The sequence below is a fragment of the Callorhinus ursinus genome, unplaced genomic scaffold (genome assembly GCF_003265705.2).
Source record: "Callorhinus ursinus isolate GAN/ISIS: 27379988/994484 unplaced genomic scaffold, GSC_fseal_2.0 scaffold12, whole genome shotgun sequence".
Classification (NCBI taxonomy): Eukaryota; Metazoa; Chordata; class Mammalia; order Carnivora; family Otariidae; genus Callorhinus; species Callorhinus ursinus.
The window spans coordinates 40051376-40078271 of record NW_027397074.1 but is presented as its reverse complement, the minus strand read 5'-3'; positions in this window follow the sequence as shown (position 1 = coordinate 40078271).

Here is a 26896-nt window from a genome sequence, read left to right as displayed (position 1 = left end):
TTTCAGCCTCTCCCACAAGTATAATTTTAAACCAATCAGTCTAGAATTTCCTCATCAGCACTAGTGAGGTCATCTATATGATAAGACTCCTTGTGCTTGGGGTGCCTGGGTGGCTCAGTTGGTTAAGCGACTGCCTTCAGCTCAGGTCATGATCCTGGAGTCCCGGGATCGAGTCCCGCATCGGGCTCCCTGCTCAGCAGGGAGTCTGCTTCTCCCTCTGACCCTCTCCCCTCTCGTGCTCTCTGTCTCTCATTCTCTCTCTCCCAAATAAATAAATAAATAAATAATCTTTAAAAAAAAAAAAAAAGACTCCTTGTGCTTTCCCCCAAGAGAAGATCGCCTTGCCTAAACAATCCTTTCTTTTCCTTTGCTAATAACTTATTTGCCCTGCCCCATTTCTGCCTATACAAGCTTTCCATTTGGTACAGCTCCTTGGAACACTCCAATATTTGTTAGACAGAATGTTGCCTGATTCATGAATCACTGAATAAATAAAGCAAATTAAATCTTTAAATTTACTTAGTTGAATTTTTGCTCTTTAACCAATGGGAAGTAGCTTTAAACATACTTTGGTATAAAAACAAAGTTAGATATATCATAATGCCTAATGCAAAGTGTCCATTAATTTTAAAGATTAAATGAAAAACAAAGAATGTGATCTTGCTGCAAGCAAGTTCAGGTTCTGACTCCAGCCCCCGTTTTCCCCAACCCAACTAGACTGGTGATCACTCTCCTTTGTCTTGGGGTATTTTGCAGTGGAAAAGTTTAAGAAGCATTGAATCCCTGTAGATTTTCAGAAATACAGAATGAGAGCTGAAACCAAAAGGGATATTTGTGTGTACTTCAAATGTACAGAAAATTCATCTAATCAGAACACAGCACCTCTCTATTCTGAGTTTGTCCTCCATCTTTTCTGCTCTACCACAGTACCACGCTATCCCTGCAAAAAAGAAACTCATACACATATTCCCACTGTCCCCAAGCATTCTGAGTCCACAAAACTTTATTTGCACTGATGATAATGTGCATTACACATGAACATATCCATCCATCCCCCCCATCTAACAATCAGAGCTGAGCACCTGAGGATACAAAGGTAAGTATGATGTTATTCCTACCCTAGAGAAATTCACAGGCAGGTGAGGAATCTAGATATCAATTTTTAAATGACTTTATAATATGATAAACTGATTAATAAAGCTACAAAGTGCTGCAGAGAGGGAAAAAGGACTCCTTGCTCCTCACGGGAAGAACTGTCAGGGAAGATTTCCCAGATGAGCAGACTTCAGGGCTCCACACTTAGGATCTTTGCAGCAGCAAAGTGAGCCTCCATCTGGGTGGAATCCAGATGTGCTCTGAGAACTCCTCTGCCCAGCTGGCTTCTTCCTCACATTGCTCCCTCACCCCAGCCCTCAGTGCCTCCATTGCCTGCACTCTATTCAACAACTCCAAAACACTTCTTGACTTTTTAAATTATGTTAACATTGCACCATTTGTTGAACATTTGTCCTATGAAAGGCTGCCCTTGCACAGTTTTTACTGTAACATTTAATACTCCAAACAACCATATTTTATCATTCCTATTCTACTCATGAGGAGATTGAAGCTCAAAGAGGTTGTTTCAAACACAGATCAATCTACATTATCTACTGCACTCACTATCTCCCTTGGTTATAAAGTTGCCCTTGCCTGCAGGCATTTGACATGCATATTTTTTATGAATGAAATACCAATATCTAGACTAGTTAGCAAAAAGATTCAGGATGGACAAGGTCATTATTTGATGATGGAATTATGCATTTTAAAAAATTTTTCTTTCCACTTTTACATGTTACAAAAAACTTTTCATCTTAGTCTGAGTACATATTATTTATAAAATGGAAATTATGCTTGTTGCTTGCTTTATTTCTACTGAAAGCAGTACCATGCTAAAGAAGATAATAGAGAAACTCAAATTAGAAGATGGGTAGGGAGGGGGAGACACATAATAACAGAAAGAATAACGAGCAGCCAGAGACATGGAGACATGGAGTGAGGTAGCTTAGTCATACAGCCCAATCTCAATGTACTTTGAAATTTTAAAGGCCCAGAAAATACTGATCTAAAACCAGGAGGCCTCAGACTACAAACTGAGCCTGGGAAAAGTCAGAGAAGCAAGGCTCTCAAGCCCGCAGTGCAAAGGGCTCAACTCAGCAACCCCTGGTGAAGAGAGCTCCGGTGTTCACAGTTCACAGTCATGCTAAAGAGGAAGGCCAGCAGGTGTCCTTCTCCATAATCGGATGTGGACAAAGAACTTTCACCTGCATCCACACTCTCAGCTCCTCTGAGTCTGAATCCAAACCTGCAGCTGGCAACATGTTGCTCCCCAACCCCTGCCAGGCCCAGGGTGAGACCAGTACTGCTTGCAGGGCTGGGATCTGTATCCAGGCCAAGTGGGGGGCCAGAAGTCAACAAGCCAGGAGGGAAATGCAAGAACACCCTCCCCTTGTCACATCTTTGCCTTCTGTCTTGTGCCCTGAGGATGGTAAGGGGCAGCACTTCCACCACTGCTCTGTCAAGGAGCATTTCCCAGGGTGGGTTTGTCAAAAGGCTGAGGCAGAGCTTTCTGACCGAGTCCTCCTCCTACTAAACCCAGGTGGCTGCAAGGAAGTATCTCAGGCTAAACATCAACAAGGAAGCTAAATTGGACGTTTTCAACCCCTCTTTGATTTCTACTCTATTTCTGTAAGGTCGTTTTCAAAATCCATGTGGTTTCACCAAATACTCACTTAGGCCTATTAGAAGTTGAAGAAGAAAAAATCAGTAACCCAAACAGACCTCATCAATTCCTCTTTTTCTGTGGCTGCCACATCAAAGGGCTGGTGGATTCTGTCATAGTTGCCATTTTCCAGGAACTGGTTATCACAAAGGAAAAGGATTTTATTTAAGGTGGGAAAAAAAAAAAAAGGCAGCAAGTAGACCAATTTATGTTTCTTGGAAGCAATGAATACCAGGGGCTGGATGCAGATAAGATTATCTGAACTAACAGTGTAACAGGGATAGTCTAGCTCCCAGTCCATTTCTAATATTCTATCTACTGATAAAGAACTGCCAGTTAAAGAAAACCTCAACCTTGTGTCTGTCAAAAGGGAGAGTCACAAGTCAGACTGAAAAATTCCGATAAGAGGTGTCAGCAACATTCGAGGAAGCAAGTGGAGAGAAAGTTATACATGCACGCATACACATGCACGCATGTGCACACACAGGGCACATACATAAGGTATCAGGGGTGTAGTACTGCTGGTAAAAACAGATGCAGAGCTCTGAGGTATAATTAATCACTGCTCCTGTAACCGCAGCAAAAGAAAACTGTTTTCCACCCAAACCCTGAAGAGCCTGTCAAAATGAGTTAGGGAAAAAAAAATTCCATTTTCTTTCTCATTCAGGTGGATGGAGAAGAAAGACATGCCCCAGATGCAGAGTTCTCCTGACACTGAAAGGAGGTCCTCTACAGGCTGAAGCTTCTCATCTTCCCGCTGGTGACAGTTACAAAGGAATGTTCTCATATCTCTAGGAATGCTTCTTACATAGAAGGTGAAATACATCCTTCACAACAGTCAAGGCCCTGGGAAAATGAGCCTGTGCTGTCAGATCCACACGTGAACTAGAGTGAATAGGAATCCTTTGTGCGCTGTCGCTCTGCCCGAGTCCTGCATGTGGCCAGCATTTCTCTCTCCTTACACTCTAAGTGACTCTCCCTGTATTAATGACTGCTTCTCAGGGGACACACAGTTGTATTCTTGTCTCTTTTCCTGTACGCTTTCATCTAGCTCACTTTCCCATCTCTCACAGATAATGTACTACAGGTAGGTGACGGTACCAAAAAACCTCACTGCAACCCAGCATTTCCCCCAAGAACCAGTCATCCTAGAACACAGGTAGGACCATCTTTGCCCACAACATACTGGAAGTTGTGTATATAATATGATTTTAAGGTTGTAGCTGTGTTAACTTCAACTAGCCTATCATGGAGACTAAATTCTACCATAATGAATAATTTCTACAATACAACACAGTCAAATGTACCCTTATAAAATTCCACAACACATAAGCATTATTAATGTGCAGAAATTGATTTTCTCCACCTCCGCTGGATGATTATGTGAGAATGTGGCAAAGGGAAGAATAAGGAAATTCTTAGAACTTCTAATCCAACCCAGTAAACCCTTGGTCTGGCCAGGCCCCTCCCAACCGGTCTGCCATGGTGTTCAGAGTTCCATGAGATAAACTGAAAGTATCTTCATATGCAACACTAACTTTTCAAAAATTTTATCTTTAAATGTAATACTAAAATCTATTCAGCTTTGCAATACCAATTGTTCATTACTGGCCTTTAGTTCCCAGCCACTTCCCATCTAAAACCAGTAGTGCTGGGCGCCTGGGTGGCTCAGTTGGTTAAGCGACTGCCTTCGGCTCAGGTCATGATCCTGGAGTCCCGGGATCGAGTCCCACATCGGGCTTCCTGCTCAGCAGGGAGTCTGCTTCTCCCTCTGACCCTCTTCCCTCTCGTGCTTTCTATCTCTCGTTCTCTCTCTCTCAAATAAATAAATAAAATCTTAAAAAAAAATAAATAAATAAAACCAGTAGTGCCTTCCTTCCAGCCACTCCCTAACAAATATTTGCTCTCTTTCTCTCTCTTTTCCCCTCTTCCTCCTACTACCCATTCCCCAAACTTCCTTTCCTTTACTTGACAAAACTCAGATGAGTCACATTGACAAACACCATGTGAAGCTTCATCCCAAATGGATTTCCAGTGAGTTAAGAGAAACTTGAAGATAAGATTTCTTGTGTTTCCATTGAGCTGATTAAAGCCCAGATTTTAAGAATTTGGAAACATGGCAGATAGTAAGATTGTAGGGATTTACTGACTGCATAAGGATTGCATCAAACCCCACTGGTAAGGAGATGTAGTAGCAGGCATGAGCTTTGGAGGCTGCTGGACTTGGGGGTCTGAAACAATTAGATTCAAATCCTGGTTCTACCACTTAATAGCTATACAACTTTGGACTAATTGTTCAATCATTCTGAGTCTCATTTTTCTCATCTCTAAAATGGAAATAACAATATCTCTTTTTCAGAGTTATATTAAAAGAGGCAATAAATGTAAATGAATGAAATAAATGTAAATGGAAAGGTTTTGTGTGTGTGTTTTTTAATTCATTCTCTGTTCCTCTTCCTGATCAAAGTATCAGTGGCTTCTTTTGATTTTGAGAGCAGAGAGCTCAGTTTTCAGTTCCATTTGTTCATTCCTGGGCTTCAGTTGAAAATATAGCTTACTATATGGCCACTGGTATGGCATGCTGTAATCACATAAAATCAATGTCAAGGGGCGCCTGTGTGGCACAGTCAGTTAAGCGTCCAACTCTTGGTTTCGGCTTAGGTCATGATCTCAGGGTCACAAGATCAAGCCCCACTTCGGGCTCCATGCTCAGCAGGGAGTCTGCTCGAGACTCCCTCTCCCTCTCTCTCTCTCTCTTTCTCTAAAATAAGTAAGTAAGAAATAAAATCAATGTCAAATAAAGAACATGGAATCAGATGAAAATTCCTACTCAGATTCTGTATCTTTACTTCCAGACAAGTCTACTTGAGTGATTAAAACCAGCTAAAAATCACCTCCTTTTTGAAGCCATTTAAAAATAGTAATTGAATGCCCTCTGTCCTCATTAGACAATATGGATAAAATGGTGAGCAAAACAGATATGAGCCCTGCCCTGCAGGAGTAATTATATATTTACAGACATGCCTCTTCCATTAGATTCCAGAGTCACAGCCAATTATTCTTCATTCCAAGCTTGGCATATAGGTATTCAAAAAAAAATATTATTGAATGGATGAATGATTGATTGAATTCAACACTTCATAAAAGTTATGCTTTTTTTAAAAGGAAAAGTCAGGATAGTTTAACTATTTTTTTTACTTTCAAAAATTCCAGTGTTTATGGAACACCCGGGTGGCTCAGTCAGTTAAATGTCTGCCTTCAGGTCAGGTCATGATTTCAGGATCCTGGGATCAAGCCCCACCTCGGGCTCTCTGCTCAGTAGGGAGTGTGCTTCTCCCTCTTCCTCTGTGCACACACTCTCTCGCTCTCAAGTAAATAAAGAAAATCTTTTTTTTTTTTTAATTACAGTGTTTATTCCTAATACATCTCTAGCTGATTGTCTACTGTCTTAGTCAGTTCAGGCTGCCATAACAAAATTCCATAAACTGAGTGGCTTAAACAACAGGGATTTATTTCTCACAGTTCAAGATCAAGATGCCACTCAACTCAATTCACAGTGAGGGATCTCTTCCTGGTTTGCAAATGAGGTAGAGGTAGCCCTCCAGCTCTGTCCTCTCAAGGCAGAAGAGAGAGAAAAAGAATTCTTTCTTTCTCTTCTCATAAGGACACTAATCCCATCCTGGAGGGGCCCATTTTCATGACTTCATCTAAACCTAATTACCTCCCAAAGGCCTCACCTTCAAATACTATCACATTGGGGGTTGGACTTTCAGCATATGAATTGGGGGTGAGAGGGCACAAATATTCCATACATAATAGCAACAATCTTTCATAATTTACCCAATAGAGGGCAAACAAAAAGTATTCAGGAGATACATTTTACATGATTAGTTTGTTTTAAATAAGAGAAAGAAAGGGGCGGGGAGGGAAGGGGAAGGGAGGAAAAGAAGAGAAGAGAAAGAAGAGGAGAGGAGAGGAGAGGAGAGAAAAGATTGATTCCCAGGGGCAAAACAAATTTCATGGAAAAATCCATCAGGAGTAGTGGATCCTAACACCAGCTCTATAACAAATTAGGATGGGCTTTGATCAAGTCACTTCATCTCCTTGCTCCTAACAGGGAAGGAGCTGGACTGAGTGATCCTCAGGTCCCTCACCAGTTCTGCTATGCTGGGATTCTCATAGAATTAGCCACCTTGGGGCGCCTGGGTGGCTCAGTCGTTAAGCGTCTGCCTTCGCCTCAGGTCATATATCGCAGGGTCCGGGGATCGAGTCCCACATCGGGTTCCCTGCTCAGCGGGAAGCTCAGGGGAAGCCCTGCTTATCCTTCTCCCACTCCCCCTGCTTGTGTTCCTGCTCTCACTATCTCTGTGTCAAATAAATAAATAAAATATTTTTAAAAAAAGAATTAGCCACCTTAAACATTATTTTTTAATTTGAAAGTCCCTATTGTTGTCTTTCCTTACCAATCTCTGATACAGATTGAACAGAAACTCACAAATGAAAATCGTACTTGTTTTCATTCAGGACGGCACCATCCACCAGGGAAGCAACTGCCCTCCATTTCCCCTCCCCTACGTGTGTTGCCAGGTCTGTGATTAAAGCACCCACAGTCCTACTTGAGGCAATCTGCACTCACCTTATTTAGTGAAAAGACAAAAAAAAAAAAAAAGAAACCAAATTGAGGCTCTTTCAGAGGGTACCCTGAACTTGAAAAAATACCCGTTCCACTAACAAAAAAAGGCTCCTTAAGAGTTAGTAAATGTTTACATTCAAGCCTAGTATATTTATAAACAAACAAACCACCAAAACCATATAACTTCTCAGTTTTTAAAAAGACTGGGGCTGGGGCGCCTGGGTGGCTCAGTCGTTAAGCGTCTGCCTTCGGCTCAGGTCGTGATCCCAGGGTCCTGGGATCGAGCCCCACATCGGGCTCCCTGCTCCGCGGGAAGCCTGCTTCTCCCTCTCCCACTCCTCCCCGCTTGTGTTCCCTCTCTCGCTGTCTCTGTCGCTGTCAAACGAATAAATAAAATCTTAAAAAAAAAAAAAAAAGAAGACTGGGGCTGATAAGCTGCTCTTACTGACATGCACTGTATTTTCTAACTTGAATTCTGCAAATGTATCACTGCATCAAAAAAAGATGTATCCACAGACTCCTCAAAGAACAGAAAGCCCCAGTTGAAGACCTATATAGAATGTTCTTGTTGCTAGCTCAGGTTTCCTCTCTGTGTTTCTCCCAGATAACCTTAATCTCATTTGGGAATTTTAATAGAGGTAGATGGGTAATAAAAATTAAAAGGACTTCTCTCTTTTCCCCTGCTGTTTTCTATTAGCAGTGCATTGCACTATATTATATTCCAATGTTTACTTAAAACATCTCATAAATATTAGAGAACTAGGTTAGCAATAATGGTAATCACAAAATAATGAACAGCTGAAGATTAAACATTTGAAGAGAAAAAGTTCACATAAGCCATACTCATGTACATATATGCAGCCCCCCTTCAACACACTGTGTTCTGTGAAATCACATGAAAAAAAAAAGCAGATTTATTTTCTTTTGCACTGAATCCTACAGTTATTCCCTTTTTGTTGGTAGATAGTGACCCTGCAGTTATAAGTGGAAACCATGAAATCAATGACACAAAAAGAAATTACAAGTCAGCAGGCAAAGTATATACCAATATGCAAAAATACCCATTCCTGGCACCCATCTGAACAAGTGTCAAAAGTCTCCACATACACTGTCTTAAACAATTCTCACAACATTGTGAAAATGCAGTATTACCTTCATTTTACAAGTAAGAGAACTAAGAGAGTTTAAATAAATCAGTAACTTAAAGTCACTCAGTTGGTAAGTGATAAACACCCAGCTCTGGTAGATTCCTAAACTCATGTTTGTTCCTCTACACTCTGAACAGGAAGAACAGGTGCCATCATAGGCACTGAGGGATAAAAAGACAGTCTATTTATGGACCGAATTGTGTCCCCCTAAAATTCCTATGTTGAAGTCCCAATCCTAACGTCACTGTATTTGCAGACATAATTAAGAATAAATGAGGCCATAAGGGTGGAGCCCTGATCCAAAAGGATTAGTATTCTTGTAAGAAGAGATACCAGAGGGGAACCTGGGTGACTCAGTCAGTTAAGCGTCTGACTCTTGGTTTTGGCTCAAGTCATGATCTCAGTGTCATTATCTCAGGGTCGTGAGATGGAGCCCTACGTAGGATTCTGTGCTCAGGGAGGAGTCTGCTTAGGATTCTCTCCCTCTCCTTTTGTCTCTCCCCTGCTCACTTGCATGCTCTCTCTCTCTAATAAATAAATAAATCTTTAAAAAAAGAAGAAGAAGAAGAAGAAGAGATACCAGAGAGCTCCCCCACCAACTAAGGGTGCACAAAAAAGAGGTCAGGTGAGAACACAGTGACAACACAGCCATCTGCAAGCCAGGAAGTGGACACTAATCAGAAACCCCATTGGCAGGAATCTTGATCATGGACTGCTGGCCTCCAAAACTGTGAGAAAATAAATTTCTGTTTGAGCTACCCAGTCTATGGTATTTTGTTATGGCAGCCTGAGCAGACTAAGACACCCTACATGTCCTGTGAGCCCCCTCACCCTTCTCTAATCCTCCCACCATTTCTTTTCTCATCTGTTGCTCTTGTCCGCAGTCCACCCTCTATCCCACTGCCAATGTGATCTTTTCAAAAGGCAACCCTGACCCTCACTTTCCCTAAAACTCTTCCACTGGCTTCTGAACTGTCAATAAAAAATCCACTCTCATAGAATTTTCAACATCATGAGGGGAAATCAGAACAGACATAAAACAGGAGCATAAACTCCAAACTCCTGAGCTTATGAATCTCATCACAAAGCCCCAATCTGCTTTTCCATTCCTACCTCTGACCACTTATACCATATCACTCCCCAACACATACCCTAACCAAACATAATATATCCTAAAATAATATCTTATATCATATTGTATCCCCCCAGAAATGCAGTTTTTCCTCATTTATACTCTCCTCATCCTTCTGGATAATTCCTATTCACCCCTCAAGATCCACTTTACTTCCTCCTTAAAACTTTGGATTATTTGGTCTTTTAGCTATTGAGTTGTATGAGTTCTTTATATATTTTGGATATTAACCCCTTATCAGATAATGATTTGCAAATATTTTCTCTTGTTCTGCAGGTTGCCTTTTCACCTTACTAATTTCTTTTGCTGTGCAGAAGCTTTTTCGAGTGATATAGACCCACTTATTTTTGTTTTTGTTGCTTGTGGTTTAGGTATAATATCCAAAAAAAAAAACATTGCTAAAACCCATGTCAAGGTGTTTTTCCCATGTTTTCTTCTGGAGTTTTATGTTTTTGGGTCTTGCATTTAAGTCTTTAATCTATTTTGACTTAATTTTTGTAAGAAGTGTAAGATAGGGTCTAGTTTCATTCTTTTTACATGTAAATATCTAATGTTCCCAATACCATTTATTAAAGAGATTGTCTTTTTCCATTGAATATTCCTGGCTCCCTTGTCAAATATTAGTTGCCCATATATGCATGGGCTTACATCTGGGCTCTCGATTTTGTTTCATTGGTCTATATGTCTGTTTTTGTGCCAGTACCATATACTGTTTTAATTACTACAGCTTTATGATATAGTTTGAAATCAGGAAGTATAATGCCTCTGGCTTAGTTTTTTTTCCTCAGGATTGCTTGGCTGTATGGGGTCTTCTGTGGTTCCATATAGATTTTAGGATTGTTTTTCTACTTTTGTAAAAAAATACCATTTGGAATCTTCACAGAGATGGCACTTAATTTATAGGTGGCTTTGGGTAGTATGGACATTTTAACAATATTAATTCTTTCAGTTCATGAACACAGAATACCTTTCCATTTATTTGTGTCTTCTTCAATTTCTTTCATCAATATTTTATAGTTTTCAGTGTAGAGATCTTTCATCTCGTTGGTAAAACTTATTCCTGTTTTTTTGATATTTTATTTTAAATGGGTTATTTCTTTTTCATATAATTCATTTTTACTGTATAGAAACAAAACTGACTTCTTTATTTTAATTGTGTATCCTGCAACTTTGCTGAATTCATTGATTAGAACAGTTTTTGGTAAAGATTTAAGATTTTCTATATATAATATCATATCATCTGCAAATAAAAACAATATAGTCTTCCTTTCCAATTCTGGTGCCTTTTATTTCCTTTTCTTGCCTGATGCCTCTAGTTAGGAGTTCCAGTACTATGTTGAATAGGAGTGATGAGAGTGGATACCCTTGTCTTGTTCCTGATCTTAGAGGAAAAGTTCTTAGCGTCTCAGCTTTGAGTCTGATGTTAGCTGTCAGCTTGTCATATATGGCCTTTATTATGTTGAGGTATGTTCCTTCTATACCTAATTTTATCATGAACAGATGTTGAATTTTGTCAAATGCTTTTTCTCTGTCTATTGAGATGATCACATTGTTTTTTCTTTTACTCTATTAATGTGATGTATCACATTTATTGATTTGCATATGTTGAACCTTCTTTGCATTCCAGGGATAAATCACACTTGATCCTGGTGAATGATCCTTTTAATGTGCTGCTGAACTCAATTTGTTAGTTTGTTTTGTTTTGAGAATCTTTGAATCAGGATATTGGCCTATGGTTTTCTTGTCTTGTAGTGTCCTTGTCTGGCTTTATATCAGTGTAATGCTGGTCTCATAAAACAAGATTTGAGGGGCGCCTGGGTGGCTCAATTGGTTAAGTGTCTGCCTTCGGCTAAGGTCATGATCCCAGGATCCTGGGATTGAGCCCCACATCAGGCTCCCTGCTCAGTGGGGAGCCTGCTTCTCCCTCTCGCTGCAGCTCCCTCTGCTTGTTCTCTCTCTCTGTGTGTCAAATAAATAAAAACTTTTTTAAAAAAAAGAGAGATTTTGGGAGTGTTCCCTCCTCTTTGATTTTTTGGGAAGATTTTGGGAAGGACTGATAATTGATTCTTCTTTGAATGTTTGGTAAAATTCACCTGTGGAGCCATCTGGTCCCAGGCTTTTCTTTTCTTTCCTTTTTTTTTTAAGATTTTATTTTTTAAGTAATCTCTCCCCCAGTGTGGGGCTCAAAGTTACAACCCCAAGACCAAGAGTCTCATGCTCTACTGACCGAACCAACCAGGAGCCCCTGGTCCCAGGCTTTTCTTTGTTGTGAAATTTTTTATTACTGAATCAAGCTCCTTACCAGCAACTGATCTGTTCAGACTTTCCGTTCTTTCTGATTCAGTCTTCATAGGTTGTATATTTCTAAAAATGTTTCCATTTCTTCTAGGTTATTCAGTTTGTTGGCACATAGTTGTTCATAGTAGCCTCTTATAATCCTTTGTATTTCTGTGGTATCAGATGTAATATCATAAATATTCTTGTAGAGATACTCTACACATTTAAAATAGTATTTTTTTATTCTTTTCCTTACAGAAATGGTGGTATACTATAAATGCTCTTCTGCATCTTGATTTTAACTTAACCTAAAGCCATTCAATATCAGTACATGAACAGTATATTCATTTTTTTCAGATGTTCATAGTTTTCCATTGCATGGATATATATAATAATTATTTACCCACTCCCCTTTTGTTGTACAATTAGGTTGTTTGCAGGCTTTTTCCATTATAAACAAAGCTGCAGTGAATAGCCTTGTGCTGAGTCATTTTGTACATGAAACACTTACCTATTTTTGTTCATTGCACAGGTGTAACATTTGCAGAATTTGCTGATGAGCCTTCAGAATTAATCCAGTTAAAGAATTCTCCCCATGTGCCCACTTTCTTGCCGTTCCATTATTTTTCTCCTTTGCTTTCATTTCCATCCTAGTCACATGCCTCTTTTAACTACCACTGTCAAAATTCTTTCTGTTTTTGCACTTAAGAAACATGAGGCTAATAATGTTCATGTACAATCTCAAAACTAGATGCAAACACAGCAAACATGCTGAAGATTGATAAGTCATATAGTGACTGCACACAACCACTATTGCCATCATATATTTGTTGAAAAAGAGCAGAGATGATATGTTTTGGCTCTGGAGTGTAGCTTTGTTCCTGAACTGTAACTTTGGGTAAAACTACGGGTAAAGGAGTTTCTATGGCAATAACAAAAAAACATATATTCTTCATGATAGAGCCTATAAATCCATAGAGACTGTGTTTTGGCTCTATGTTTGGCTTGCAAGCAATACTAATGAATAAAGTCCTCTGGGTTCTCTCCCCAGAAGATGAAGAGTAGTACATAATAAAGCTAGAACTAGACACTAATAACAGCCTGAAGTGATGCTTTACAGTGAAGGTGAGGCATCTAAATGATAAAAACATAAAATCTAAGACCATTTAATATAGCAGAAATACCTATATAAGTAAACTGTTCCAAGGGCACCATAACACAAGTAGCCAATGAACAAGAGTCACTAAAATACTAAATTATGGTTATTCTTTTTTTTAAAGATTTTATTTATTTATTCATTTGAGAGAGTGAGAATGAGACAGAGAGCACATGAGAGGGGGAAGGGTCAGAGGGAGAAGCAGACTCCCTGCTGAGCAGGGAGCCCGATGTGGGACTCGATCCCGGGACCCCAGGATCATGACCTGAGCCGAAGGCAGTCGCTCAACCAACTGAGCCACCCAGGCACCCTGGTTATTCTGTTCTTTTTAAGAAAGTAGAAAAAAGGAGAAGGGGAAGGGTTTATTTACTTACATATAAAAATATAAAGAATACCTGGAGAAAGATTTTTGTATTACATTATCTCATTTAATCACCAATCACTTAGGGTAGACATTATCATTCTCATGTTACAGATGAGATTCAAAGAACTTAAGTAATTTGCCCCGGGTTATCCAATTACTCAAATTCAGGTCTAACAGATTCCAAAGTCCTTATTTTTAACACTATATCACACACAGCCTCTCTTGCCATGCTCACTGCTACAGTGAGGATTAAAGGGCTATGAGCCAACCCAGGAACTTAATACCTGTTCATAACATCATTTCTATGACATGAAAGGGTGACCTGTGTCAAGCAAACTACACATGAATTTTAAAAACCCAACATAGTTTCCTTGGGTTCTTCCCATAATTCATTTGTTACCCCTTAAAGTCCTACCTAGCACAATGCAGGTAAGAAAAAACACTTCATAAATTTTTATTGGGTTTTTAACCAGTTTCTCATGTCTTAATATTGTCAATTTAGACTTCTATTTTAGGTACATCCTTATAATTTTCTAATATTTGGTAAAAATATTTTTATGGAATTAAGACATCTTTGTCAATCATATATTATATACAGTGGATGAAAGCATTTCCTTCCACAGCTCTTTTGGCAGAAAGTTCTCTCAAATAATGCCAGACACACAGTGGGTACTTAAGAAACTGCCAGTGAATGAACGCATAAATTAATGAATGTGGAGTGTGGCTTACAAAAGGTAGCTCACCTTTGGCAAACTGGTTTGCCTGGGGGATCAGAATCTGGAAGTAGACCAATTCAATGAAAATCAATTCACTGAATAAGCAATTTGCTAATGTTATAGCAAAACTGAAACAAATTGGTGATTGATTACCTGACAAATTAATCATGTGGTAAACTGATGTTGGCAAACTACTTAATAGGTAAATTGGTCGCTTGAAAAATTGGTCATTGTTTTTAAAGTACTTCTTAAGCAATGACTGAGCCTTGCATTTTAAAAAGCAAGGATCTAGGGGTACCTGGGTTGAACCATAGGTAAAAATGTCCGACTCTTGATTTCAGCTCAGGTCATGATCTCAAGGTCATGATCTCAGGATCATGAGATGGAGCCTTGCATCCAGCGCTGCAGTAGGTGTGGAGTCTGCTTAAGATTCTCTCTCCCTCTCCTCCTGCCCCTCCCCCCCTTTCACCCCCCAACCCCAATCACACATGCACTCTCACTCTCTCAAAAAATAAAATAATTTTTTTTTAATTTTTAAAAATTAAAACAGGGATCGAGCCTGGGCTGTCTCTGTGGCAATGTCCATCTGATAAAGTCATATGTCAAAATCCAATTATTTAAGTTCTCCTCTCCTTCACCTAGGGGACACTTCCCTTCCCTTTTATGTGTCCTTCTACTCCTCTAGCTACTGCCTCCTGTCACAATAAATTTCCCTTTCTCTTATCGCTAGTATATGCCCCCATCATTCCTGTCAGGTCTACTGCTCTGGGTACAAACTGTTGAATGTTTTTATCCTTTCCACTTTTACTCCTTCTCATCCTAGTTCTACCCTAAGCCCCTATCCATACTGTAGCTTTTTTGAGGCAAACATTTGGTGAGGAGAAAAAAAATCTGTTTCAGTTGAGAACCATGCATTGTCTAGAGGATATCTCTCCACATCATATGATTCTAGCCTTTCATCCTTGAATACTTTCTACATACAGCACACTCTGCCAGGTTATCTGATTCTAACCCTATTCATTGTCTTTGTCTTACAACTCTGTATAAATATGTCTGTTTTGTTAATACTCTTTTTTTAAAGATTTTTTATTTATTATTTTAGGAGGGGCAGAGGGAGAGGCAGGGAGGAGAGGGAGAAGCAGACTCCCCACTGAGCAGGGAGCCCGATGTGGGACTTGATTCTAGGACCCTGGGATCATGACCTGAGCTGAAAGCAGATGTTTAACCAACTTAGCCACCCAGGTACCCCTTTAATCCTCTTTTGAAATGGTTATAACATCTGCCTAATTCCTTCAATGAAGAACTTAAATAAAATCTTTAACATGTTCATTTTTAAATCTGTATGAGAAATGATTTTACCTTTTTAAAAATATTATCTTTTAACACACTCCTTTTTTCCTCTAGCTTAGTTGCATTTGTACAGTATTAAAAGTATTATCACTGAAATGAGATTGGGTACTGGTATCTATGGTCTTGAATTGCCATTACGAGCCAGAGTACCTTGGTTCATTGGTAACCTTTGACCAATTAATACTGATGCTCACAGTATCTTCTTTGCCTTTACTTTTTATCATAATGAAAATATTTACAAATAGCGGAACCATGAGTTACTTTTAACATTTTTATTGATACACAATTTATATATACCATAAAGCTCACCCATTTAAAGTATATAATTCAATAGTTTTTAACATATTCACAGAGATGTGCAACCATCACCATAGCCAATTTTAGAACATTCTCATCACTCCAAAGGAAAAAAAAAAAAACTCCATATGGATTATCTGTCATGCTCCATTTCCCCACAACTCCCTTCATCCCTGGCAACCACTAATCTACTGTGTGTTTCTATGAATTCATCTATTCCAGATATTTAATATTAATGGAATCATGCAACATGTGGTCTTTTGTAACTGGCTTCTTTTACTAAGCATAATGTTTTCAAGTTTAGTCCATATTGTAGCATGTATAAGTAATTCATTTCTTTTTTTTTTTAAAGATTATTTATTTATTTATTTATTTGAGAGAGAGAGAATGAGAGAGAGAGAGAGCACATGAGAGGGGGGAGGGTCAGAGGGAGAAGCAGACTCCCTGCCGAGCAGGGAGCCCGATGTGGGACTTGATCCAGGGACTCCAGGATCATGACCTGAGCCGAAGGCAGTCGCTGAACCAACTGAGCCACCCAGGCGCCCAGTAATTCATTTCTTTTTATAAACAAATTACCAAATTCTATTTCATTATATGGAGATACCACATTTTATTTACCCTTTCATCAGTTGATGGACATTTCGTTGTTCCACTTTTTAACTATTATGAATAATGTTGGTATGAACATTCTGTACAAGTTTTTATATGGACATGGGTTTTTATCTCTTTTGGCTATATACCTAGGCTGGGTCATATGATAACTCTATTGAACCTTTTTAGAAACTACCAAACTATTTTCCAAGGCAGCTGCATCATTTAACATTCCTACCAGCAATGTATGAAGTTTCCAGTTTCTCTGTAGGCCATCTCTGTCAACACTTGTGATTGTCTTTTATTGTAACCATTCTGACAGGTGTGCCATGACTTATATTTTATAATTCACATAATTGATTTCACTTTCTCATGACCATTCTTATAACTGTGACCACAAGTTTTTAAATTCCCTTTGGAAAGTTTTTTGGGGGAAGGGTGGGATGTATGTCTTATGGTACTCATTCATAACTATCTTTCCTACTCCTTTCCTGGCTATCCATGAAGATACTATCATTTCTCACTACCATTATCTATGGAGGTTCCATGTTATCTAGCTTAATGTAAAAGGGTGAGAGAAGGGAGTTGGTCTCGTGCTCATTCTTCACACCATTTTGGAACTATGTAATTGTCACATATATCTGATTTCTTTGTACAGAAGACATTCTTGTATATCATCCTCAACAAATCACTGCTGCTATTGCTTACCACCACATGGGAAATACTGTGAGTTTCCTCCTGTATCCACTCTTTCCTATTTCCTTTATTAATAGAGTACTCAGTTTTAGCTGGGCACACAATTACTAAGTTAAGAACACAATCTCAGTTTCCTTTGTAGCTGGGCATGGCCCTGTGACTAGTGGTTAAGTGTACAACTTCTGAAACATCCTCTTAAAAGGAAAGGCTACACTATTCCCTTTACTTTTTTCCTTCTTCCTCAGATGTGGACATGGGGTAGTGAGCCATCACTGAATATGCTGATGAACAAGCTTAACCTAGGAATGGCTAAGCAGCAAGAGAAGAGTTGAGTCTCTAACATCATGTAATTGCCATGCCACCTCTAAGCTATTTATGTTCGGACTGATACATAAGGGAACAAACTTTTGTCCTGTTTAAATCATTGTGATTTTGGTCTATGTTACGGCAGCCAGATCTAGACCCCAAGTAATATATGTCATCACCATAACTCCCCAGACCCACTATCTGGCCTTCTTCCAAACTTCCTAAGGTAATGGTTTGCTCAACATTTCATCCTTTATACACATCACTAGTGATCACACATCCTCCTCTGTTGATAAGATCCTTTAACAATGAGATTTCTCAGCCTCTCTTATTCAACAGACCCAGCACTTCCCTTCATATCAGTACAATACCAGTGTATGCCAAAGTTAATCAGATTCTCACAACTTTGTGTAGTGTTTTTATCTCTCTCTTCCTTAGCATACTGCTGAAAATAGCATTTCCCCTTTTGTGATAGGTCTGTTTTTCTCTTTTCTTTCACTATTAAACTTCTCAAAAGAGCAACCTTCAAATGATACCGTCATGCTTCCCAGTATACTCTCTATATTAGTCACTGTTTTTCAGAGAAATAGAAACAATAAATATTGGAGCACCTAGGTGGCTCAGTTGTTAAGCATCTGCCTTCGGCTCAGGTCACGATCCCAGGGTCCTGGGATTGAGCCCCACATCAGGCTCCCTGCTCAGCGGGAAGCCTGCTTCTCCCTCTCCCACTCCCCCGTTTGTGTTGCCTCTCTCACCATCTCTCTCTCTCTGTTAAATAAATAAAATCTTTTTAAAAAAACAATAAATATTTTTATATATACACAAATGTGTGTATGCGTGTGTGTGTGCGTGTACACATACAGAAAGAGAGAGAGATTTTAAGGAATTGGCTCACATGATTATGGAGGTTGGCAAATCCAAAATCTGTAGGGTAGGCTGCCAAGTTGGAGATCCAGGGAAGAGTTGATGGTGCATTTTGAATCTGAAGGCAGTTGGCTAAGAGAACTCTCTCTTCTTCTGAGGATGCTCAGTGTTGTTGTTGTTGTTGTTGTTTTAATTAAGGCCTTAATTAGATGAGGCCCACCAATATTGCAGAGTAATCTGCATTACTTAAAGTCTACTGATTTATATGTTAATCTTATCTAAAAAACACCTTGACAGAAACCTCTAGAATGATGTTTGATCAGAGATCTAGATACCATGGCCAAGTGAAGTTGACATAAAATTATCCAGCACACTCTATACCCTTATTCTCATGAAATCTCATTCTGTTCCTTCAGCTCTACATAAAGTGTGCCCCTAAACATAGAATTGAGTTGGAGACTATGAAACCCTAACTTCATCTGAAGTTTTAAGGTTTGGCATGTAACCTTTTTTCTGATGAGAGTTCATCAAATCTCAAAAGATGAAAATCAACATCTTAATCACTAAACCCAGTGTTTTTCCCATCATTCTCCTTCATGATTTCTCTCTGACCTCTTGCCCTCCCTACAGTTATTTAAGAATCCAATAAAACCTACTTAATTGTTCAGACTATTTCAATTTGGTTTCTGTAGCTTACAACCAAAACAGTCCTGGCTAACCCTCCATGAGTTAGTCCTTAATCCAATGATTTTGCTATACACTTCCTTTGAGAGATTTTATCTATGCTCATAGCTTTAATTCTATCTGTGATAGAAAGATATTGGGCATAGAAGCTTTTGGACCTCAATTTAAGCCCCGGCTCTGCTAATTGGCACCTGAGCAAATTTACTTAATCTCTCTGAGACCCCAGTCTCCTCATCTATATAATGGGACAGTAAAATATACTTTACTGAGTAAACAGATTAGAGTCTACAATATGGTAAGCATGCAATAAATAATGCTTCTTTCTCTGCCTCCCTTTTCTAAGTAGATGAACTCCAGAACCAGCCCTTTGGCTCTCATTTTCCTATCCACACCATCCACACTCAAGCCTTTCTCTCTGCCTGCCAGTCATCTCCATTCAGTTGTTTAGTTTCAAACATTACATGTTTAACCTGCCTAAAGGTGAGACCATGGCCCCCTTAAAATCACATCATCTTACTGTTTCTTTCCACGGTATCATTATTTTCCAAAGTGAACCTTCTTTGATTCCTCCCTCTCCATCAAGCAGGCACCAGGATCTCTCATTCTGTGCTTTGGAATGTGTTCCTTCCCTTTCATTTCCATGATGTCATCATAGTTTAGATGTTAATTACCTCAAGTCTCAACTGTTCCCTCTTGAGTCTTTTCCCTACCTCTGGAATATCTCTGCTCCAATCTATCCAAGGCCAGGTTAAAGATCAGAAAACATTTTATTTGACCATGTTGCTACTCTTTTTAAATGGTACCTCAAAGATTACAGGATAAAGAACAGCTTCCTAGCCTGCTATCCAAGGTCATGCATGATCTGATTCCAATTAATAATCTTCCTTTATAAACGTTTTACTTTAATCAAAGTGGTTTGCAAACGACCGCCAAACATATCCACTACTCTCCACCTCTCCATACTGCAATACTGTTCCTATCACTCCATTCTTCTGAACACTTCCCACTTCTATCTATCTACCTTACCCCTATCCTTAGAGACCCATTTAAAATACAATCTACTTTGTAGAGTCATCCTGGATGACCCAACCCAAAGTAAGCTCTTAATCCTCTAAAGTTCCTTTGTCAAGGTCCCAGGAGGAAACAAATGAAACACTAGAATTAGGGTAATTTGAGGAGGGTTTAATTAAGTAACTAATTAGGAAGTCAAATCAACATTCAACAGTCAAAGCCTTCAGGCTGGAGAATAGAGCCAGTTACCAGCAATCATGCAGGGAGGGAGACTGGGAGATTAAATAACCCAACCTTATACCCCATCCTTCCTCTGATTCCTACCAGTACTTTCCATAATCTGAACCCAATCAGAAACCAGAGGTTAAGGAAGCCCACTGATGTAGTCAACTTCCATGACACAGAGTGAAGAGTAGGAGGGTGGGGAGTGGATCTGAAGGAATAAAAAGAAAACATTTAACAAGGCAGACTGCAAATTCTCTAGTCACTCCCATGAAATCATAGCAAAAGTATTTTTAAACAATTACTTTGAAATATATCAAAAAATGGATTAAAAGGATGGCTAGATAAAGCAAGTATGGTAACATGACAATAATAAAATTTAGAGTTGGGTATATTGGAGTTTTCTGCAAAATGCAACTTTATTCCGTGATTGAAATTTTTCATAATTAAATATAAAAAGTAAAAAGGGAAAAGGTGTTTAAAAGAAGCAGTAAGACTTTCCTACTATATGACAAATTATCTTTTTCCTCCAAACTCTTTATATTTTTTTCTTTAAACTTTTTTATTGTTATGTTAATCACCATACATTACATCATTAGTTTTTGAGGTAGTGTTCCATGATTCATTGTTTGTGCATAACACCCAGTGCTCTACGCAGAACATACCCTCTTTAATACCCATCACCAGGCTAACGCATCCCCCCACCCCCCTCCCCTCTAGAACCCTCAGTTTGTTTTTCAGAGTCCATTGTCTCTCATGGTTCGTCTCCCCCTCTGATTTACCCCCCTTCATTCTTCCCCTCCTGCTATCTTCTTCTTTTTTTTTTTTACTTAACATATATTGCATTATTTGTTTCAGAGGTACAGATCTGTGATTCAAGAGTCTTGCACAATTCACAGCACTCACCATAGCACATACCCTCCCCAATGTCTATCACCCAGCCACCCCATCCCTCCCACCCCCCACCACTCCAGCAACCCTCAGTTTGTTTCCTGAGATTAAGAATTCCTCATATCAGTGAGGTCATATGATACATGTCTTTCTCTGATTGACTTATTTCACTCAGTATAATACCCTCCAGTTCCATCCACGGTCGTTGCAAATGGCAAGATCTCATTCCTTTTGATGGCTGCATAATATTCCATTGTGTATATATACCACTTCTTCTTTATCCATTCATCTGTCGATGGACATCTTGGCTCTTTCCACGGTTTGGCTATTGTGGACATTGCTGCTATAAAAATTGGGGTGCACGTACCCTTTCGGATCCCTACATTTGTATCTTTGTGGTAAATACCCAGTAATGCAATTGCTGGATCATATGGTAGCTCTATTTTCAACTTTTTGAGGAACCTCCATACTGTTTTCCAGAGTGGCTGTACCAGCTTGCATTCCCACCAATAGTGTTGGAGGGTTCCCCTTTCTCCGCATCCCCGCCAACATCTGTCGTTTCCTGACTTGCTAATTTTAGCCATTCTGACTGGTGTAAGGTGGTATCTCATTGAGGTTTTGATTTGGATTTCCCTGATGCCGAGCGATGTTGAGCACTTTTTCATGTGTCTGTTGGCCATTTGGATGTCTTCTTTGGAAAAATGTCTGTTCACGTCTTCTGCCCATTTCTTGATTGGATTATTTGTTCTTTGGGTGTTGAGTTTGATAAGTTCTTTATCGATTTTGGATACTAGCCCTTTATCTGATATGTCATTTGCAAATCTTTTCTCCCATTCTGTCGGTTGTCTTTTGGTTTTGTGGACTGTTTCTTTTGCTGTGCAAAAGCTTTTTATCTTGATGAAGTCCCAATAGTTCATTTTTGCCCTTGCTTCCCTTGCCTATGGCGATGTTTCTAGGAAGAAGTTGCTACGGCTGAGGTCGAAGAGGTTGCTGCCTGTGTTCTCCTTTATGATTTTGATGGACTCCTGTCTCACGTTTAGGTCTTTCAACCATTTTGAGTCTATTTTGTGTGTGGTGTAAGGAAATGGTCCAGTTTCATTCTTCTGCATGTGGCTGTCCAATTTTCCCAGCACCATTTGTGGAAGAGACTGTCTTTTTTCCATTGGACATTCTTTCCTGCTTTGTCAAAGATGAGTTGACCATAGAGTTGAGGGTCCATTTCTGGGCTCTCGATTCTGTTCCATTGATCTATGTGTCTGTTTTTGTGCCAGTACTATACTGTCTTGATGATGACAGCTTTGTAATAGAGCTGGAAGTCCAATTGTGATGCCGCCAGCTTTGCTGTTCTTTTTCAACATTCCTCTGGCTATTCGGGGTCTTTTCTGTTTCCATATAAATTTTAGGATCATTTGTTCCATTTCTTTGAAAAAAGTGGATGGTATTTTGATAGGGATTGCATTGAATGTGTAGATTGCTCTAGGTAGCACTGACATCTTCACAATGTTTCTTCTTCCAACCCATGAGCATGGAATGTTTTTCCATTTCTTTCTGTCTTCCTCAATTTCTTTCATGAGTATTTTATAGTTTTCTGAGTACAGATCCTTTGACTTTTTGGTTAGATTTATTCCTAGGTATCTTATAGTTTTGGGTGCAATTGTAAATGGGATCGACTCCTTGATTTGTCTCTCTTCTGTCTTGGTGTATAGGAATGCCACTGATTTCTGGGCATTGATTTTATATCCTCCCACTTTACTGAATTCCTGTATGAGTTCTAGCAGTTTTGGGGTGGAGTCTTTTGGATTTTCCACATAAAGTATCATATCATCTGCAAAGAGTGAGAGTTTGACTTCTTCTTTGCCGATTTGGATGCCTTTGATATCTTTTTGTTGTCTGATTGCTGTGGCTAGGACTTCTAATACTATGTTGAATAGCAGTGGTGATAGTGGACATCCCTGCCGCGTTCCTGACCTTAGGGGAAAGGCTCTCAGCTTTTCCCCATTGAGAATGATATTCGCTGTAGGTTTTTCATAGATGGTGTTTATGATAATGAGGTATGTACCCTCTATCCCTATACTCTGAAGAGTTTTGATCAAGAAAGGATGCTGTACTTTGTCAAATGCTTTTTCTGCACCTATTGAGAGGATCATATGATTCTTGTTCTTTCTTTTGTTAATGTATTGTATCACGTTGATTGATTTGCGGATGTTGAACCAACCTTGCAGCCCAGGGATAAATCCCACTTGGTCATGGTGAGTAATCCTTTTAATGTACTGTTGGATCCTACTGGCTAGTATTTTGGTGAGAATTTTTGCATCCATGTTCATCAAGGATATTGCTCTGTAATTCTCCTTTTTGATGGGGTCTTTGGTTTTGGGATCAAGGTAATGGTGGCCTCATAAAACGAGTTTGGAAGTTTTCCTTCCATTACTATTTTTTGGAACAGTTTCAGGAGAATAGGTATTAATTCTTCTTTAAATGTTTGGTAGAATTCCCCTGGGAAGCCATCTGGTCCTGGGCTTTTGTTTGTTGGGAGATTTTTGATGACTGCTTCAATTTCCTTAGTTGTTATAGGTCTGTTCAGGTTTTCTATTTCTTCCTGGTTCAGTTTTGGTAGTTGATACATGTCTAGGAATGCATCCATTTCTTCCAGATTATCTAATTTGCTGGCATAGAGTTGCTCATAATATGTTCTTATAATTGTTTGTATTTCTTTGGTGTTGGTTGTGATCTCTTCTCTTTCATTCATGATTTTGTTGATTTGGATCATTTCTCTTTTCGTCTTGATAAGTCTGGCCAGGGGCTTATCAATCTTGTTAATTCTTTCAAAGAACCAACTCATACTCTTTATATTTTAGGTGTAGCTTCATATTTCAGTTTGTCATAACCAGGCTACTGAAAGCTCCTGAGTGAAGTAATTTTCAAAGGGTCAGGAAACAAAATGTTCCACATGTTGTTGTTGTTGTCACGATTGCTGCTTTTTAACACTATCTTTTAAATGTGCAAATGTTTCTTCCATAACAAATACTCTGTTCCAACTGTATCATTTTTCTATAGTTTTCAATAGATAGAGATAGTCAGATACAGAGAAAGAGAAAGGGAGGAGAGAGAAAGAAAAGGGAGAGGAAAGGAAGAGAAGGGTAGGGAAGACAAGACAGAAAAAAGGAAGAAAAAAAACATCATTTTAAAAAGAATGGTTTGAGGGTGAACAAGAATTCAGAAGAAAGAATATTCATAAAATGGAGTTTGGCATTATGAGTTGGCTTTCACCCTCAATATTTTCAAAGTTATCACTATCAGAAATCAATTATGAAATACTTTTATGCCCCCTAAAAGCTAGAGTCTAGAAAAGAATGATGGTCTCTGAAAGTCCGATGGCTATTTCCAACTGCACAGATGTCCATTTTGCAATTCTAAGTAGTATTACAACACAGATTGGGGGGGAATGTGGGGATGTGATGAATTAGGTATGGAAAAAAGATCATTCCCTGCCTTCCTCTCTCAAATCAATGCAAATAAGACATTGGCTTTGCATAATGTGGTCAGAATACACTACAATGAGGAAATAATCTTACCTGTTGATACAATGTCTCTCCTCTCCAGTAAAGGGAGGAACCACATAAAGTCTGTTCTGTTCTGAGTCTCCAGTATCTGGTATACTGCTATACACATGATAAGGAGAGGCCTTTACAAATCTTTTGGGTTGTATTTTGAGTACACAAGATGACAAAGAGAAGGACGGGAAGCACAGTGCAATGGAGTATGGAGAAATTAAGGAAAAAAGTTCACAAGGCATGCACTGGGAAGAGTCCCCCTGAAGTCAACGGTCTTCCAAGCCAGCAAACCAGGCCAGATTCTCTCCAAACTTCCTGACTAAGCCCCTTTCCATTTCACACATCTGGTCTTAAGAGAGATTAACACAGTCCATCAAATTATAGTCAACCATTCAGACTTAGCAGCAAGGCTGTCCCTCATTCTGTTCTAGTCCAATATATTTTTAACTTAAACTTTAACCTCAGAGGGCAATATTTTCCATTTCTAAGTTTTTGTGTTGAAACTGGTTTATCAGTTATGTGGCCATGGGAGATAATTTTCTGAGTTTTATTTCTTCATTTGAAAATAGGGATTGTTATGTCACTGGATCATTGTGTGCGCTTAATAGAGATAATGTATTTAAAAGACATTTTATATATGTTAAGAATTTTTCTCTTTACTGACCTTCAATTTTTTCACCCATTTCCACTCCAATGCCCCTTCTTTAAACCCCACAGGAAATATGAGAGTATGTCTCTCCTTTTTGATGGTAGTGGGAAAACTGGGAGCCATCTGCCCTGGAAGGCCTTAGTTGTCTGACATCCACTCATATTCATCTTTGTGCTACCTATAATCTGAGACATGTGCTACCTATAAGTCCAAATATCAGGAAATCCTGTTAGTAATGGCCATAAGTGGATATCCCAAATTTCCCATAGAAAGGGAAAAATGTATAACTATGAAAAACATGATAGAACTGTCAAAATTATACTAACTCAACTACATTCATTGTGAGATATAATGAATTCCATCCATTCTAAGACTATATAAAAATCAAGGATTTTCTATCAACATAAGAGACAAAAAAAGACTGCAAATGTTTAAATTGCTCCATCTTTCAAAGTCTTCTCAAGCCATTTCTAAGGACTATCTCCATTAGTTACTCAGCTTGGGTAGGGTAGGGAGAAGAGCACCATAGATTGTAAGAGAAAGCCAAGTCCTGGCATGTATGAGTAAGTTTGAGAGCACAAAATAGCCTTTTTGTTGCCCTTACTAAAAAATATTAGCAACTCCTATCATAAACAAAGGGAAAATTTCTCTAATATATATAAAGACCTACTAAAAATTTCAGTGGAGTGCCTGGTCCAAGATGGTGGCATAGGAAGGCCCCTGAACTCACTTCCTCTCATGGATGTACTGAATCTACACCTACATATAGAATAATTCCTCCTGAAGAAGAACTGAGGACTGAATGAACACCTTCTGTAGGACAATGGGTACAGGGACCACATAAAAAAATGGCAGGAGAGACAGAAGCATGGTAACATCAGAACTGTACTACAGGGCACCTGGGTGTCTCAGTCGTTTAAGCATCTGCCTTCGGCTCGGGTCATGATCTCAGGGTCCTGGGATCAAGTCCCATGTCAGGCTCCCAGCTCAGCAGGGAGCCTGCTTCTTCTGCTGCTCCCCCTGCTTGTGTTTCCTCTCTCTCTAATAAATAAATAAATAATTTTTTTTAATAAAAGGGAACTATACCACAAATACTAGGAACTGCAGTGGGAAAGGATAACACTGAGAAGGCAAACACAGATTCACCTGACCTAGAGCACAACATTAAAAACAATTTAAAGGGCAACTAGACTTTAAGTGAAGGAAACCCATCTACTAATACTAGAGCCTTCACCAAATGGTGGGGGAACTGTTGGAATTATCTCCAAGGTCATAGCTGCTGGCAACACCATGGTTTACATTCCCCTTCCACCTTGATAGTACAGATCAGAACATGGTCACAGTGCTCCAGTTGGCCTGCCATCTCAGTGAGCCCCAGATGCCTATTCTACACTAGGTCCAGCAGTCCCCCCAAGGTGTCCCTCACCCACCAGTGCCCACCCCAGCTCTAGCTGTCCACCAAGGTTGCCCCAGCACAGTATACACCAGGAAACCCCCCATCCTACATCCACTACAGTAAAGGCAATCTCATCAAGGCAGCCCAAGGGCAAAGCATCCCACAACACCCCTATCTGACCCACTTGAGTTCCACCCATCCCAC